A 17,908-nucleotide genomic window follows, 5' to 3' on the forward strand; every position below is an offset into this window, starting at 1 on the left:
AAGTCGAGTGCAATAACAATTTTTTTGTAATTTTATGTCTTTTTATAATACAGCTTTAATAAAGATGTATTTTTTTTAGTCTTCAGTTTGTATTTCTCTCTTCCAACATAAGAAAATTAAAGCTGATAGATTGCATGCTGAAGTCCATGCTTCTGTCACTGTTCAGTTTGCAGATGAGAAATGAAAGGGGCTAACTTTTCTTGCTGATGAGCTACATGTATTTTGTATGGTTATATACAGTGTGAACTGTATATAACCATATATACTGTTCATTTCATTAGATTTAAGTTTGCAGATCTGGTACTGCTCCCCTTCCTACCATTCATAATAACCTTTCTAATAACCTCTCTAAATTAGAAGCTCTACAGTCAGCTGGGATGAACATGAAGGTGTCACCTACAAAGTTAGGGTTTTCATCTATCTGACCCAAACAGTGGGAATGTGGATTACTCATCAGGAAAAGCTGGTTGGGAGAAAATATGTGGATCATAAAGCAGGCACCAATTTGTCATTGCTTAGAGGCAAAAACATGCTATAAAATATACATGCTAAATGCTAAAAGGAAAAGCAGCTGCCAGGAGTTCTTTGCTATCTTCATAAGGCCTCTCTTGCCTGGGCACCTTCCATGAACTAATGCTGCCATGCCACTAAATACGTATTTGAGGCATATTCCACTGAGGCGGGTGGAGGCTGTCACCGTATTAATGATGTTCCAAACTGAGCTCTGTATATCTAGCTTATGCTAATTCCCATGGCTTCTTAGTGTGGTTTTTTTTTGTTGTTTTAAAACAATATAAATCTTTCATATATTCTACTAATCCTTCAACCTTTACATTGACTTTTTAAAATATTCTGCATTTCAACTTATTTTGTGCTAGTTAATGAGCAAGCAATGATTTTTGGTTTACTATTTACTACAAACCTGAGGCAAATCCAAATACTGGAGAGAAATTTGGGACCTAAATGTCCAGCACTGCATATTCCACCAGCATTTTCACCAGTGCATCATGGCAGTAAAGTGCTGACTTCATTGTATGTTACATTGAATGTCCTTCAGAATACATTTACATGCAGGAGAATGCAGCCTTCTTTGTCAGTCAGTGTTGGGTAGCCCACATCTTCTAGTTGGTTTTATTATTCTCAAGTATTTAACAGTCATCTCCTTGGTATTCAATTGTGTGTTTCTTCGGGTAATAGTATTGGCTTGTAATTGGCAATGTTACTAGCATTAAAACTTTGTTCTGCAGTTTGTTGCTTAATAGATTGACTGAAGTTGCACTGAACTTAAACCAGGAAAAAACACATATACATAAAATTTAGGATGTTTTCTGTTCCTAATTTTTTTCCATGAGTTTTCAGAGCAGGTTTTTAGCTTGTCTGCTTTCAATTAAATGCCTAAAAAGTAAAGTTTGTTTTGGATGATTGATTATAGGAATCATGTGCATGCAACTGAAATACAATATTTTATGTCATGACTTCTTTCAAGTGACAAAAATGGTCTTTATATCTTGACATGGTTTACCATTTTGAAACTAAACTGGTTATTGGTATAAGATCAATGTGTATCTCTTTAAACTGATAGAATATAATCAGGACTTATTAAAAAACAAGTACATCTTCCTATTACAGCTGTGTTTCAGAAATGGAACAAATGGATTAACAAGTTCTTTGTAATCATATCATTAGTTAATAGTATTTCTGATACAGACTGATAAAAAATACTTAAGGTGATGTGGTATTTTAAACTCACTATGTGAGTCTTACTGCTAAATACCTTCTACAAAATTATCAAGGAAGGTTTTTTCATATAGTTACTAAACTGAGAGGACCTAAATTATAATAATACACTTTTTTACTCTTAATTATCTGCTAGTCCCATTGGACTATCTTTATCCTTTTAATGGTGATCCTAATCCATTCTCCTAAAATGCACATAAGTGAGCTGCTAGAGGCACCCTGGCTGTCTTTTGCCCACTGTATGGCTTTTTTCTTTCATTTCTTGCAGATTAAAGTGAGACAGTCCATCCTTTTTCTTTTCAGAACATAATTGGTTTTGTTTGTGACTTTTCTTCCTAGGACTTGATCTACACAGGAAAATTTTGGTCTCACAGCTCTTTTGGGACTATTTTTTATTCTACATTCATTGCACCATAGCTGTGCTGGCAAAATTTCTACTTTACGTGCACTTATACCACCAGGAAATTCTGTTGCCAGTTTTTCTTGTACTGATTGAGAAACGGTTTGTTTCTTTTGCTTACCTAAACCATATCCCTTAAAATGCAGATTGCTTTCATCTTGGCTTTACTATTAAACCTTTGAAGAGCAGACATGTCTGGGAAGTACCACGACACAGATTTGGTGGAGTGCTAGCTCAGTGACACCGTGCTCTCACTATGTTATGCAATAGCACAAAAATCCTATAAGAAAGGTGGGGAGTTTTGTTCCTACTTATCAGTGATTCTTTTAGTCTTCTAACCACGATCACTGATAAGTACCACAGATATCTGCAGCTTGTCAAACATTAAGTAATTAGGCAGAGCTTCAAGTATGGGAGCAGTGAGAGTAAAAAGGACAGTGGCAGAAAAGGGAAGGTCTTCACAATCTCAACATTAAAACACACCATAGATGGAAAAATCTGTTTCATAAAGATTCTTGGTAAGTAATGTGACAATCTAAGTCATAAAATCTTTAAAAGCTATTTAAAGGTCAGTGGATTCCAGTAAATTTGACATTAGTGCTCTGAGGTTTTGAAATTAATGTACTTATTGAAATATTTTATTACCCCCCCTTTTTTTGAGTCAATAGATAAGGTAGAATTTTGTGGTCTGCTTCTTCAAGCTGCCATTATGTCAATCAAAAATACGTCTAGCGAATAAATTATTTTGGCAAGTAAATGAAATGCTTTTAAGGTTAGTTTAGTGTTTTCCTAAAGCCCCAGTACAGTCCAGGAAGCATTCTGCCTTTTTCTCTTAACCAGACTTGCTGATTGCTACATGTCAGCCACAGGCAGTCTCTAATATTGTTTTTGCCCTGCCCTAATAATCTTACTAAGATGCATCTTAAGCCACATTGGCCTAAAAACAAATGCAGGGGGCAGTGGTTGCTTTTAAAATTATTACTGCAACCATTTCCCTGGTGAAATACAAACACATATTAAATAACGTGACATTAATAATTGCATTAAAGGGATGTTAAAAAAATAGTTTCAGGAAAGAGAATAGATTGTTAATGAATTACTACATTAGTGAAGTAGTTTGGGCAATAGTTGAGATGTTTGTACTAAGTTGATAAATGCTGTGCAAGAAAATCACTTGCATATATCTTCTTTTCTAGCCGTAGTTCAGAGTCCTCTAGATCTCCAAAGGTTGTAGATAATTTTTGCACCCACTCAGTCAATGACTGGCAATGCGGCATGGAGCCGCAGTCATTCATTCTGTCAGTCAGCAGCCCTTGATAATGTGCCTGTCAATATAATTCAGTGCCTGTTCAAGGAAAGTGACACTTTGAATAGTGGACACTTTTCAAAAGCATTCATACAGGGTCAGTTCCATGATAAATAAATATATTTTGTGTTTGGAACGAATAGGCAGTATGCAGGAGCTGGAGTCAGAGCAGAAATACACCACCACTCTGCAGGATACAATAAACTGCAATGAGGATTGAATATCAGAAATGCATCTTTGGGTTTTGGATGCTGTATTAATGATGGGATAATAGATAATAAAGTCTTCAGGATCCTACTTGGCTTGATTGAGCCTACTTGGCTGATCCATGACCAGGGGCCCTATGCTCTGGTACACTACAAATGAGATGTTGGAATAATAGTATCAATAATTCTTTAAACCCTATTAAAAAGGGTGAATATTTTCATTGCTGAATAAAAAACACAGGCAGAATTCTTTAATTACCGCTAACAGTGTGTTAAAGAAAGTATTTATATGGCATATAGTGTTTAGTTTCTAGTTTCTATTAATACAGGCTGAGAAGTGAGGAAGAAATATGTGATAGTGACAGGATTTTTAATGGTACCTCACCTTAAATGCATTTTAAAATATGTAAATCAATAAAAAAATTATTTGTAATAGCAGACTAAGAGTGCTGGTTAGCCTTACTGCTGAATGAAATGTATGCTACAAGCCCTATTACCATACATCGTGGGAGCTGTAGTTAGGATTAATCTGTCAAAAGGGATGGTTTAGTGTTGATGAATATGACATGTGACCATTAATGATGTTGATTTTATCTCCTGAGATTAGCATGATTTACTTCGGATGGATAATAATGTCATTTGCTTGATGCAGTAGATCTGTTTACGAGCTGATTAAATTGTAAGGCCTTGCTTCATTTCATGCTATTTGGTTTACAGCTTCATTACTGCAATCACAAAAGCTGTGGAAATGTCCCACATCCCATGTCACAATAAATCATTGTTTAAGATTGCAGCTATGTATTTTAGCATTTCAGTTTTGCATGGACCATGCATTCCTTAACAAATATGTGATTGGGAATACATTAACAAGATATTCTGGAGCGTACTGCTGCAGAAATGTAGAAAATAAGCCTGAATCTTTTAATTGAGATTAAGGAAGCACTTGAGTAATTAGCTGTAACAAATTACCTTATTATTTAGACAGTGAAGTAAACGTTTTTGTTGCAAGGATGATTATCATAAATCTGCAGAAAAGTGACAGTCAAACAACCATAAAGGAAACTTGTAAGCAAACTACATTTTCTGCCTATTACCTTTTATATTTAAATAAAATTTATCAGAGACATACTCCAAAAAGAATATATTTGTTGTTCAGGGATAGTATATGTTACAAGCTATACCATCTGTAATTGCTGCACTGGGAAGAATATATGCATGTAAATCACAAAGGAAAAAAAAAAGAATCTGTTAATTATAATGGCAAATGCTAATGTTGCCATAGTTAAGGCTGTGTCAACGTTTTCATTATAAACCCAGTAATAAAGGAAAGAAGGAGAGAGGGAGTGTGGTAATCAGCCATCAGAGATTGCTGTGTGCTATAATTTTGTGTACAGAAAGGCACACTCACACCATGGTAAATCAGATGTATTGGGGAGACCATGCTCACAGCCTCAGTGAGTGGAGGAGCAGGGCCAGACTCTCAGCTTGGGGGCGAGGGTCACTGTGTTGCAATAATTTTTTCACATTTCACATTAAATGATATTGCTATTTTTATTGTGCATATTAAAAAAATGTTGCATTTATCAGCCAGATGGGACCTTTCAGAGCTTGTGGCTTACCACTAGCTGAATTTGATAACTTTAGTTGATTAAGTCTTGGTTCTTATGTGCAATTGTAATTAAAGCTTTTATATTTCTTTTGAAGAGCATGCTTAAATAATTAGCTTAACTTAGGTATTTTATTGTAATGGAATGGAATTTCTTTTAGTTCTTTTTATTCCCTGTTTTTTAAAAAAATCTCCCCAGGTTGGTTCTCAGTGGATTTCATGCAAGTATTTCAAGTTTGCTTACATGTGAATTCTGCTGGGTTTTAATATGGTCAAATGTGACTGTGAACTTTATTGCAGATCTGTGAACCCTTTTCCCTCAGCAAAACTCCCCTCTCACCTCACAGTATTTTAGTTTTGAGGCAGATGAAGAAGTGGGAACCCCAAGAGGAACTGTACTCACATATATGTGTACATATATACAGGCCTGAGGATTTCCAAATGTGTTTCAGCAATGACCAAAGGCAACATTTTTTACAAATGATTCATACTTGGATTTTCTGGATGCCAATGTCATGGCCAGTGTTTTGAAAAGCCAGGCCTTTTTTCTCATTTGTTTGTTTGTTTTCAATTGTTGATGCATGAAGAATTTTGGAAAGGGGGCTCTTTCAGGAGAGCTCATGCTTTGGATTTGGAAAGAAGGAACAACTCTAGTGCTTGCAGCTCAGCTCTATCTGGTTCTGTTTGGGGACAGATTTACTGAGCTGATTTAGTTTTCCAATACATTGTGGCTGCTGGGCATAGATCTTCCACCTCTGACTTTTTGCAGAACCAGTCCCTGTTGACATTTGTAAAATTAGTGAAAATGTTTCACATGTTGAAGTGTTGATTTTTCCAGCAGCATTTAACTAATCAAATGAATACAGTGATAAAAATTTTCTCCTGTTTTTTAATAGCTCTAGACCTGAGTTAATGAAAATATATCCTTAAAAATAGAAGGATGCATAAGTTTTTGGGTGTCTTTCACAAAAGAATAATTTAATTGCTGTGACAAAAAGAAAAGACAAAAAGAGGAAATCATGCTTTGAATCTTCATTGCTTCAGGAAAAAATTGGTAATATATTGCATCCCTGCTTAAGTTGGCTGAAATGTTTTTACTGCAGTTTAATAGTTTTATATTTTATAACTTTGAAATTAAACAAAACAAAGGCTGCCTCTCTTGATGAGCTGCACCTTTTGAAAGCAATTTGGTTTCTAGCCAAAATGGAAATGCAAGGGCAGAAGTTTTCAAGGGGGACATTCTTTCACTGCTATTCCTGTTGAAACAAAAAGAAAAATGCCCTTGAAAATCCCAACTGCTGGCTTCACTAAAAATACATAATTTCATCACAGACCTGCCAGGGATGGTTAATTTAGTGTAATTTATACACAGAAGAAAATCCCTTGCTAGTGCTATGAGGTGGAGAGGCTATCAGCCAGGTTGTGATAGTAGTTTTGGGGAAAAAGACACCTTTAACCTGCATAGCTGAGCTCATCTCCTTGAACTTTAGCAACCACTGTTTATATTACCTTGGGAAAATGTGCTAAGGACATGTAATTTCTTAATTCCTGCTGTCCTCAGTCTGTCCTTTACCATTCCTTAGACTCTGTGATGTTTGGGGAATCTATTTAAATAAAAATAATGAATCCTAGTTGATGCTTTGAGGTTATTTTTCTGAAAATGGTGGTAACTGTGGAAGGCATCAGTGTCTACCTTACTGATAAAGCTGCTACCGTGGTAAGAGTGAAGAGACTATTTGATCTCTGTGACTGAATCCTGAATAAACAATTTATACATTCAGAAAGCTGATGGCTGCTGGAAGATGATTCATCAATCTTCTCTGCAGGTGCCTTCAAGTATAACAATTATTGAACTTGGACAGGAAAAAAAGTAAAAGATGGGTTTGAAATTATTCAGATGGATGCAATTAAGGAACAGAAGCTGATTCTCTGAGTGGAGAGAGGAAACCCTGTGCAATATTTTGCCACTGGAGAATTGGTTTTGCCGCAGGTTTGTTCACTGTTAAAGGAAGCAACCTAATCTGAAAATAATAATTTAAAAAATAAAATTTGGTCTACAGCAGAAGAATCCTGGGTAGCTTTAGGGCAAAGGATTCTCCAGAATGGTGTTGAAACTCATGTAGGAGAATGTATTATTCCTCTGGCTTTGGATCTTATCTACACAGAATATTCTTAAAGCTCAGGCAAGGTCTGCAGATGCACTCACTGCATTTGAATATCAAAATTGTATATTGAAGGTCATCTACATAGCTGGAGCCAAGGGTACCAAGCAAACTGCTTTTGGAAGCCAGCACTGCTGCTGAGGGCTTCACTGGACTGCAGAATTTCAGTTGAAAACTGAGTCCAGTGATGTGCTAGCACTTTTCCGTTTGAACACTAATCCTAAAAGGGATAATTTCCCAAATTTAGGCCAAATTAGGGCCACTAAGAGAAAGCATTGAATTATCCTTCAGCAAACAATTTACTTTCTTGAAAAAGCTTGCTGATGTCAGCACAGTTGTGCAGGCATGTACTGGGTCCATATTTTCTTGGAGAGCTTCCTAGGGATTGGCACTTCCTAAATCTGTGGCTGTCCTAGAAGACATCCAAATGACTGCTGAGAAGGGTCAAAGTCACAAGCAAGGAAAACCTACAAGGCAGTGTGTACGCACGTATTTGCATTATGACCATGGTGAGCCTCACTGTAACGTTTAGTGTCTGCTCAATGACACTTAGAGTGGTGAGTTCTGAGTAACTTTAGGAATCAGAAACATAGGTTTTCTAAAGAAATATAGATTCCCAGAAGATTTCTTGTTAGATTTCAGGATGAGCAAAATCTCTGTGATGATGCAGACTCATTTTCTTTATTACTGGAGCCAGAATTTCATTGAGGAGTGCCTGCACTCCTCAATGAATAAGTGTAGTTGTGTTTGATTGAGCTAGCTAAAGAATATGAAGACAAATTGGGGCAGATAATTTGTTATTTTCTCCCTTCATAGAGTTCAAAAATAGGTTTTTCAAAAAAGCAATTGTGCCTCCTTCAATTATTGAGACTGCTGTAGTCAAGCCTTTTAATGAACAAATTTTGTAGAATTTAGGGTCTCTGAAGTGCAAAGCCACAACAGAGTGTGGCTCTTAATGTGCCATATGAGCATTATGTTGCTGGCTTTCTCTGTCGAAGCTGGCATGTATCAGAATGCAATAAAAGAAAAACTATTTCATTCAAAATTAAATGGCCACATCCAATTAAAGAAAAGACTGAAGTCTGAAACCGTAAAATCCATTGAAAGTTCCTTTCTGTTTTAGAGGAAATGTACCAATTGCTAATGGAAGTGTTACTCTAAACGATTGGCTACTAGTTAACTATTATGTGTTCTAGCAGGATTTGTGGATGGATTTTTTTTTGTCGTTCCTCCTCTTCAGAAGATTTGGGGAAAAGAACAGAAAACTATTGAAAAGATTTCCTTAGTCTTTTTTCTTTTGAATCAGTGTCATACTAACAAAAAGATGTTTTGAAGTCTTTAACCATTAATTGACTAACTGGTTTTCTTTAGACATAAAACTTGTCAAGGCCTTGATTGTTGTGAATCCATGGTGATAGATTCTGGCTGACTGCCTAAGTGCAAGGTCTCTGAACACTAGGATAACACTTTCTGAAACAGTTGGGGCTTATCCTCCATAACGCCATTTAAACAAACTTAATTGACTAAAACTTTCACTTTTGTGCATTCTGTATGAGGTACTATTTGTGAGAAGAGGCCTTTTAGGAGTAGACCCTAAGTGACAAAATCTGACCTCTACCTACCCTTAGATTTCTCAAATCTTGTTTATTTACCCAAAATAAGCCAATATGAACTGCCTTAAAAATTCCCAATAAGCAGAAAATCTCTTATATACCATAATTTTTCTCTAGTGAATAACCTTAGAATGAGCCCAAATTGAGACTCTATGAACAGCATAAAATTCACACACTTCTGCAGTACAACTAATCCTTATCTTCAGATAAGTGCCTGTATATGTCAGTCAGTAGGCTTGTTCTATATGAAATGAATAAAATTTTTTGACAAAGCTATGACCTGCCCTTTTTTTTTTTTTTTTTTTTTTTTTTTTTTTTTTTTCAGTTGTCGTTGTTGCAGTGAAACTTCAGTATAGAGACACCCCAGGATGATTTTCTTAAATTTTGAGTTCTGGGCATATGCTGAATTATACATCTACCTCTACAGGTTTGTGATTTTCATTTTCCATTCTTCTTTCACTAGCAAAGTAACTTGGGTTTGAATGGAGGCAGTATGTCAGATTTAAATAATATACAGGAAGGATGAAATTCTAGCAGTTTTTTCAGGGAACATGACAACTCTGGGATAACTGTTTTATCTCTAGGAAGTCTTCAAACATCACAAGGTAAAATTCTTGGCATCTCTAAGGAGTTTTGAATGGCCCACATGACATGAGTTGCTGTCGGTTCTCTAGTTGTCAGAGCCCTCACAGCTCAAAAACTTCACCTGTGGTCTTCCCCCACCGCTGTCCACAGGCTCTGGAGCTTCCTCAGTCCCTGCCTGAGCAAGACTGTGGTCATGGGCCCCACTGAGCCTGAGCCTGACCCGTGGGCTGATGGCCTTGACCCCTCACTTGTTTACCGCAAACCTGTTCAAAGATCGTGATCCCAGCTGCACTCACTGGGTGTGATCCTGGCCTGCAGATAGACTTCCAGCTCCACCTTGGATTTACCTCATCGCCACACACTTGTCCAGTTGTCTGAACTCTTGGTTGGATATCAGCTGCTGTCTATAGTCCTGCCCTGCTGGCAGTCCTGTCCTCACTGGGACAGCCAGGACTCTGCCCTGGTGACACTGCCCTTGGCTCCCTGTTCTCTGGGAGAGCAGCTGCCCTTGCTGCTTCCTGACACTAATGCAGAAGCTCTTATCTTATCAAAACACTATTGCAGACCAAAACCAGATGCCAGTCTTTACCCCGCAGTAGCCATAAGGTGATTTCCAGTGTTGGTGAGTTTCTGGGGGAACAGGGGAGTATTGCTAAGCCCATCCAATGAAGTGAGCTCCTGTTAACAGTGCACTTGTTTTGTGAGCAGAGGATTTCTCTCAATTATTATCCTAGAATAGCCACAGAGCTTTAACATAAAAATCCCATTTTCTTTTAATGCATCTTTGAAAAATACTCCAAGAAATGAGGATTTTAGCCTGAGCAGTTCTGTTATGAGCTAAAAATCACATGGCTGAGTTGGGACTTGGCCTTTAGGCCCATTTCACTACAAAGTCTAGCTGCAACCTAGAATAGACTGGAAGAGTCTTTTTTTCTCTTGAACTCATAGAAGTACTGCAAACCCAAGACAAGCAGACTATACAATCTACACAATCTACAGACTATACAATCAATACATCAGTTGTTCCTCATAAGAGAATGCAACTATTAGAGTTTAGAGTTAGTATGAACATCTTTCTGATTGAAAGGATTTTTAATATATTTATTTCTTAACTGACCTTGGTTTTGCTAACCAAAACAAAAAAACCCCACCGACCCTCAAGTCTCAATTTGTTTTAAAGACAATTTTTAATAGAAAAATGTTGTTCCAGTTTTCAGTTCATGGAACATGTGTTCCAAAGGAAATTTTATCTTTAAAAGTGTTGTGTGTATTTGTATTGATACATAAAATCAAATTTTTGCTATGCAGAATTTGGTTTTCTTGACTTCTGCATTTAACTAAGCCCTTTGCTGTTAGAAGACAAACACTGGTGATATGGCAGTGGTCTGGAAGCAGCTATAAATGTGATATATCCACAACAGATAATGCTTTTAAGATATCTGAAATAATAACTCTGAGACTGTGCCAGCTTTGTTAAGTCCATTATCTCAATCAATAGCACTTGTATATGTGATATCTAAAAGGTATTATTTAATTATTATGCAGGTCTTATTTGACTACAAAGGCACTGAGAACGTTTCAACATGAAGATGCAGCATCCTTAGGCCAATTCTTTAATTTATCAGGACAAGATGAGACTCTGAATAATAGTGTGTCTTACCACTGTTTTACAGAATGAAGTCTACCGAGAGCATACAGCACAAAGATTAACAACACAGTTTCAGAACAGTAAAAGAAAATGTTTTTGAAGGAAAAGTGTTGCTGCCAATAATGCTAGGATGCTGAAAAGTACAGTGATTTGTATTTTGATGTGCTGCATCCATGCAGCTGCAAATTGGAAATTGGGTGCAGTTAAAACCACTGCTAAGAAAATGTTCAGTACTGGCAAGAAGAAATGATCTGCAACCACTGAAAAAAGGATGTGTAATCTTTGTAGGGCTGTGTGCCCTATCTCCCCAATGAGTGGTAACCTGTATGAAGGAATAAAAAGGGAATGTGTTGTGCTCTTGTAGCACACTGTTTATTTACTGTTTTATTTTTCCTAACATTATAAAATAGTTTGGACATTATGTAAGTTTTCTATTATGACTTCATGACCCTTCCTTTTTCCCCATGAACTTGCACCTTAAAATATTTTAGAATTAAACCAATTTATTAATAATAAAGACATGTTGAAATACCAAATACTGTAATGTAAAACATTACAAGTATCCCTTCTGCCAGTAGGAAACAACAAAGTTGAAAAGGTATGTATTAAAGTAACATTAATAACCAGCAGCACAGTATCACTAGTAGAGGTAGTGGAAAGTTGAGTGGTTGCTCAGGAGTTAGTGGGAAGCAGGAATAGCTGTTTGCTGCACAAGTTCCTGGACTTGTTCCTCATCTGTCAGTCACTGCACGGCTGTGAGTGTGAAGCACCACCCACAGGTACCCGGGGACGTTAGAGCAGGGTTCAGCACTTGAGTTAGTGGGGCAGTAAGGAAATCCTCCTGCTGCCATCAGTTCTGCTCAGCCATCTCTGGCTCAGCGTCAGAGAACAAAAGGGCTGCAATTCCATCCCTGTTTCCTCACTTCTGTCTTTCTCTTTCACAGTTCTCAGTATTTTGCTGATTGAGAAGTGCTGGTTCAGTCTGCATTACAAGTCTTTAGGCATTTCTTGCCATAGGTCATCCAAGGAAAATGTCCCTGTTGTTTCTCCATCTGCTCTACAGTAATCTGGGTGTTTGTCTCAGACCTACCTAAGGTACAAAGCCCCAACAAAGCAAGCAAAGAACAAGGGGATTTTATCCTTGGAATGACAGGAAAAGTCCTTCTACTAATAAGCAGCTTGCAAGGCCAAAAGTTGGCAATTTTACATAATTAATATTTCTTTACCTCATCTCTGAACATTCACTTGTCCAAAAGCTGTTTCAGGCCAGTTTACTCACTCACAGATGGACTAGAAATTATTGTAGGTTTAAGACACCTAAACCCAAAATACTGTCAGATGTGACTACTGCACAAGAGGATCAGACTAAAAGCCTGACACATTACTACTCTTTCAGATTAGCAAAGCCTTGGGTGCAGGCTTCCCTCCATCATTCCTAAAATAATGCTAATCCCTATACCTAAGATTTTGCAATTCTATAGCTGGACAGCACCTACACTAAAAGGATTTTCCATTGCTGATGTCTTCTTAGCAGATTAATTATAGGAGGGGACTCCACAGAACAAGCCATGCTTGACCTGCACAGAATCTTCAGATGCCTTGACTTTTTCCTCTTTAAAAAAACCTCAAGCATTAACAATTAGTAGTGGAGAAATATTTAAATTGTGTTTATATTTTACAAATGACATTATCTCCATTTTTCCCTTGTCAAAGGGGAAAGACCAGTGGTGCAAGACACTAAGGAACTTCCTAATTTAAGATTTAATTTAACCCACTTTCACACAACATAGATTATGCCATAAAGGTACCACTACTGAAACTACACTTTGCAGTGCAGCAGTAAGACAAAGTTTTACAGTGGAAGTGTATGAAGTATATACACATTTACACATATACACATTGTGCTATAGTTCCAGCTTTGAATTCTTAAAAAAAAAAAAAAAAAAAAAAAAAAAAAAAAAAAAAAAAAAGGCAAGTAATCAATTCAAGTATAGCTAGAAATAATATTCAGATTTTAAAACATTGATTTGCAGCCATCTGGGCCCACTTTAACTTAGTTGGCTAGGAGTTATAAGAAGTGTGGTGCCAAAAAAGTAGAGTGTCTTCTTTCCTTTTGCAGTTAAAGTATTTCATATTGTGATACACCATAAACAGTGATTCTGTGAGTCACCCTCCAGAAAACCCTCTAATGTATAGATCAATTGGCTGGTTTCCCTAGTTCTGCCTTGGACCATTCCTTTTATATCCTAAAGCTCACAGTGCTGTTAAAGACTTTTCACTGCAACTTTCATGCTTATTGAGAGGTGAGGAAGATCACGGGCTATAGCACTGCTTTGGTCTCTTTATTATGCAGGATTCAATACAGAAATTTTCATTCTTTCAAGCTAAAGACTAGTAATTTATTTTATCACATCTTTTTCAGTTTCCTGTACAGACTTTTGCAGACCACAGTTGTGGATGTCCCTCCTGAAATGGCACTTTCAGCTCTATTCACTCCAGAAGGCGATTGGAACTCACATAGGAGTCTCCATGCTCCTAGCACTTCATAGAGACACCTGACCAGAGACTGCTGATGCACAGGCAGCTGGAATATGGGCTGTCTTATACAGAGAAGGAGTGTGGGAATGAGTAAACAGAAGGGCCAGAAATCCTCCTCTAGGGAACTGTGGAACTGATACTGGAAGACTGTCAAGTTAGAATATCCCTAGAATAATAGTAATGAGTTCAAGCCACACATAAATCCAGATTTCAGAGGCTTGAGCTCAGGTAAGACTCTGGATTACATGAAATTTGTAAGAAAAGTACAGGAAATCTGCAGTAATTTCATGTATTTAAAACCTGTTCTCAATCAAACTAAGACAAATTAGTTTCAACAGGAAAAAATCCTGGAAGGGATTCCCAGAATTTTGAATGAAGAAATTTTCAAAAATTCAAATTTAAGATATTCCTTTACTTGAAAACTATTTCAGGCTGAGGCAGGATCTAAATCTAATTGTCACAGCCTTACAAAATTATTCTGCATATAGAAGCTTATGACATACATAATTACCTTATTCCAGTTTGTATTCTAGAACAAACATGTCTGCACGAGGCAGTGATTCAGTAAGGATACTGCTTTTATTCTTGAATAATTCCATGTGCAGTCAAGCTCTCAGTCAAATCACCACAACTCTGTATGTAGATGAATTGTCAGTCTCTCTCTGCTTGCATTTACAGGAAATCTGTATCTCTGTTACTAAATGCAGCTGACAGAACTGAAAATGTCGCATTTGTTTGCAGAGTAGGCAGAGATCTTACAAGCTCTCACCCCTATTAGCCTACTATTTCTGTGTCCTTTGCAGGTGCTATGAACTGCATATCCTTTGTATTTTCTGTTAAATGTCATTAGCAAACTAATAAATGCTATGGATGGAAGGAAAAATTTTTTCTTCCCTTGTTTGCCAAAAAGAAAGAGGGGTTTTTTGCCAAAAGGAAGAGTTTTTGAGTGTGACATCAGCTTTATATATAAGTCCAGAAGAAGAAAACTGAGTTGCTTTTCTTTGGGAAGGGGGAGGAAATAAATCTTTGTTCTTGTTCAGTAAAAAGCCCTTACATATTAGACCTTTTCACCATAAAGACTTTCTTTTCTTCGTGCTATTTGTGTTTGTCACCTGTGTTTGCCTAATTCTGTCACGAGCACTGTCTCAAAGCCTTAATAAAACATTAATGTCCAAGCCCCAGAACTTCCACTGTTACATTGCTATCGTTTATCTCTGTTACTGATTTTAACTATGGTTGCTTTTTAAAAAGTAAAACAGCAAGCTATACATTTCAAGGAAGGGACAAGATTAATGAATGTATACAACTGGGACCTGCTGCTCATGATGTAAAATATCAGTTGTAACACTTAATATGTACTTAAAATAGTTCATTTTCTACTTTGTGTAGTTCTTGTAGCTCCATTTTAATATTCTTCTCTAATATAGGTGTCAACAATTCAAGTATAGACTGAATGGCTTTATTAGCATATTTTAAAGGAGTAAATAAGGGCAGCTTTTAATTCGGTTGCACCTAAAAGTTGCCACTATATGGCTACTTTCTAGCCCATAAGAAATTACCTGGTGCTGGCTGTTGGGGCATGTTTAATGTGAACTCATCCCAGCTGCATTCTCAGCTGAGAGCAATTCTTGAGAAGCCCATGAAGATGGATCTGCTCTCTTTTTCTCCTGGTATTTCCCCCAGCAGACTGGAAGGAAGAGATCTGTTCTGTTATCACTTTTACAGTTTATGTGCTGTGGGCAGGAGTCTGCATCCTTGTTAATGTCACAGCAGACTGTAGATATCAGACATTACACACACATTCAGTGATCACATTTTTCAGAATCACAAGCCCAAGACCAGTTGGTTTTCTTGTTGAGGAGATCATTCTAGATTTCCAAAATAGGACCAGTGAACAGGGGACCTCATTTTTCAGACGTTTTTGTTCTTTAAATAAGTGTCACGAGCCCCGAGTTACTCCAGGAGTTCTAGAAGGCTCCCTCACGCCTCCCCTCAGCAGTGGGGGCACAAAGGCACATGAGGCATTAGCCGGATTTCTGGAGACGGGGAGGATGTGCGTGTCCCACTGCCCGGTCCCTGGTGGGAAACCCAGCCTGGGGCGTACACACAGCGCCTGGGTGCAGCCTCTGCCGGCATGGCCTGGATCGTACTGACAGGACACCCGACAGGAACCTGCCCCGCCGCCAGCTGCATCCCAGAACGGCCCACACAGCAACTAACCGGGCAAATGGAGCGAACCTGGGCGCTCGAGTTGCTCACCTGGGGGCTCACAGCGGCTCCGTGCCCCGAGGGCAGGCAGGGATGGCTGCAGGGCTCTGCGGGCCACCAAGTCGGTGTTCGGCTGCCTGGGAAGGTGGAAGCGTTGTCCCCGGAGAAAGAAGGGCCGTGAGGGGCAGGGGCTGCCCGGGCTCGGCTCCGTGACGGCCCGCGGGGAGCGGCAGCAGCGCCCGCCGGGGCTGCGAGCGTGTCAGTGCCAGAGGAATCCCGCGCCTTTGCTCTCTGAGGGGCGCTTGGCATCACTTTAACTTCTTTTGGAGACTTTCAAAGTATGTATCAAGAAAACGCTCTTTACAGATCGTCATCTACTTAAGTCTTCTTTGGTTCAAATGTTATTACTTTTTTATTCAAAGCAAACCTTTTTCATAAAGATCTGTTTTCCTTTGAAACAAAGGATTTGAATTTTTATATCAGAATAGCCTTTAGGTTGTTTGTTGTTTGTGTATCTTGTAGTATGGTATTTCGTTTTAAGGAAGAATTCTTTTGGGGAGGTTTACTTTGTTCAAAAATTTAAAATTTGATGTGTTTGACTTCAGATTCTATGGGTTTTGTTGATAACTTCTTTTCTACAGGAAAAGTACATTTTGTCATAATGACTTTTCCCTTCAGGAGGGAATTCTGCAACTCTTTTGTGTAATGTAGTTGTCTATACATCGTTGTTTTGCAGCTTTCTTTTGTTGTTAAATAACAAACTGGGGCTTCTTAAGTGTGAGAAAGGAAGATAGCCTTTACGCTATTGTTTACCTTGTCATTGGTATCATATAATTCTTCATGTCATAAAAATGTTATTTAATCATGGCAGATTTAATCCTATCTACCAACTCCTCCATTGTGCAAGGCTTTGGAACAGGACAGCACTCGCTGGGTTCCTGAGTCCTCCCCTCCCTGTTGCAGCCGTCACGTTGGATAATTTGGTTTTGAAGTGTGTTGTAGTCTGTCTTAACAACCCTTGTGTGGTTTATTCCCACTATTCCCAGAGGATGGCTGTTACAGAATGTGATTACTTTACAACATTGCTGGTGAGCCATTTGCCATTGGAACTGACTTGGGATAAAGTCAAAAACAATGAACTACCACCATACACTTAAAAAAAATTCATGGCCAGCTAAAGTCCATTTGGACTCATGCCAAAATATTCTTTTAAATTCTTTTTCTCTCAGCATTTTAACTAGAAGTTAGACAGCAACCCTGTCCTCTCTCATCTTTTCTTATAGTAGACTAAATAAATCAGTCTTGTTTAATCTCATTTTATAAAATAAGCTTTCCACTGCCCTTCTCCACCTAGCATTCCTCCCATACCTGCTCTAAATCCAGTTAATCTCTCGAATGCAGGTGACTAGATTGAATGCAGTATTTCAGGTGAGCTCTTCACGGACCTTTACACAGCACTATTGCTTTTCCTTGGCTGGAAGTTGCACCAGCTGCAATACAGTGGTGATCTACAATCACTGTATTTTAGCAGTCATCCTGTTAATATTGAGAAATTATACCATTATGCTTTTTTAGCACAAAATGGATTTGAGGAAATTTAATGTGTTGTCATCTACTTTCAATAATCCTAGGCTATATCTCTTAAATATTTTTATTTATTATCTGTGCATTATTGCTTTGAACTTGCTACTGTAAAGTTCTGACTATTACTGGAAGCAGAATGAAGAAATATCAATGTCAGATATCATATTTAAATTCTTATAATAGTCTTTATTTGGCTTGTATCAGTTTTGTTTTAAGTTTGGTAGAGATTCCTTGTTGCTATTGGGGTCTCAAATTCTAGAGTTGTGAGTTGTATTAGAGATTAACTAGACTCTTATAGTCTGAGACCACACCAGA

The 17,908-nt window shown here is 37.8% G+C and overlaps 1 long non-coding RNA gene across 1 annotated transcript in view; it reads left to right on the forward strand.

Moving 5' to 3' along the window:
* LOC134554868 (uncharacterized) overlaps positions 1–10,755 on the forward strand; it is a 109,672-nt gene extending 98,917 nt beyond the window's left edge. Inside the window, exon 7 of the long non-coding RNA XR_010081333.1 lies at positions 9,356–10,755. This is a non-coding gene — a long non-coding RNA (uncharacterized LOC134554868). The remainder of the gene's footprint in view (positions 1–9,355) is intronic.
* The last annotated feature ends 7,153 nt before the right edge of the window (positions 10,756–17,908 follow it).

The sequence above is a fragment of the Prinia subflava genome, chromosome 9, assembly GCF_021018805.1.
Source record: "Prinia subflava isolate CZ2003 ecotype Zambia chromosome 9, Cam_Psub_1.2, whole genome shotgun sequence".
Classification (NCBI taxonomy): Eukaryota; Metazoa; Chordata; class Aves; order Passeriformes; family Cisticolidae; genus Prinia; species Prinia subflava.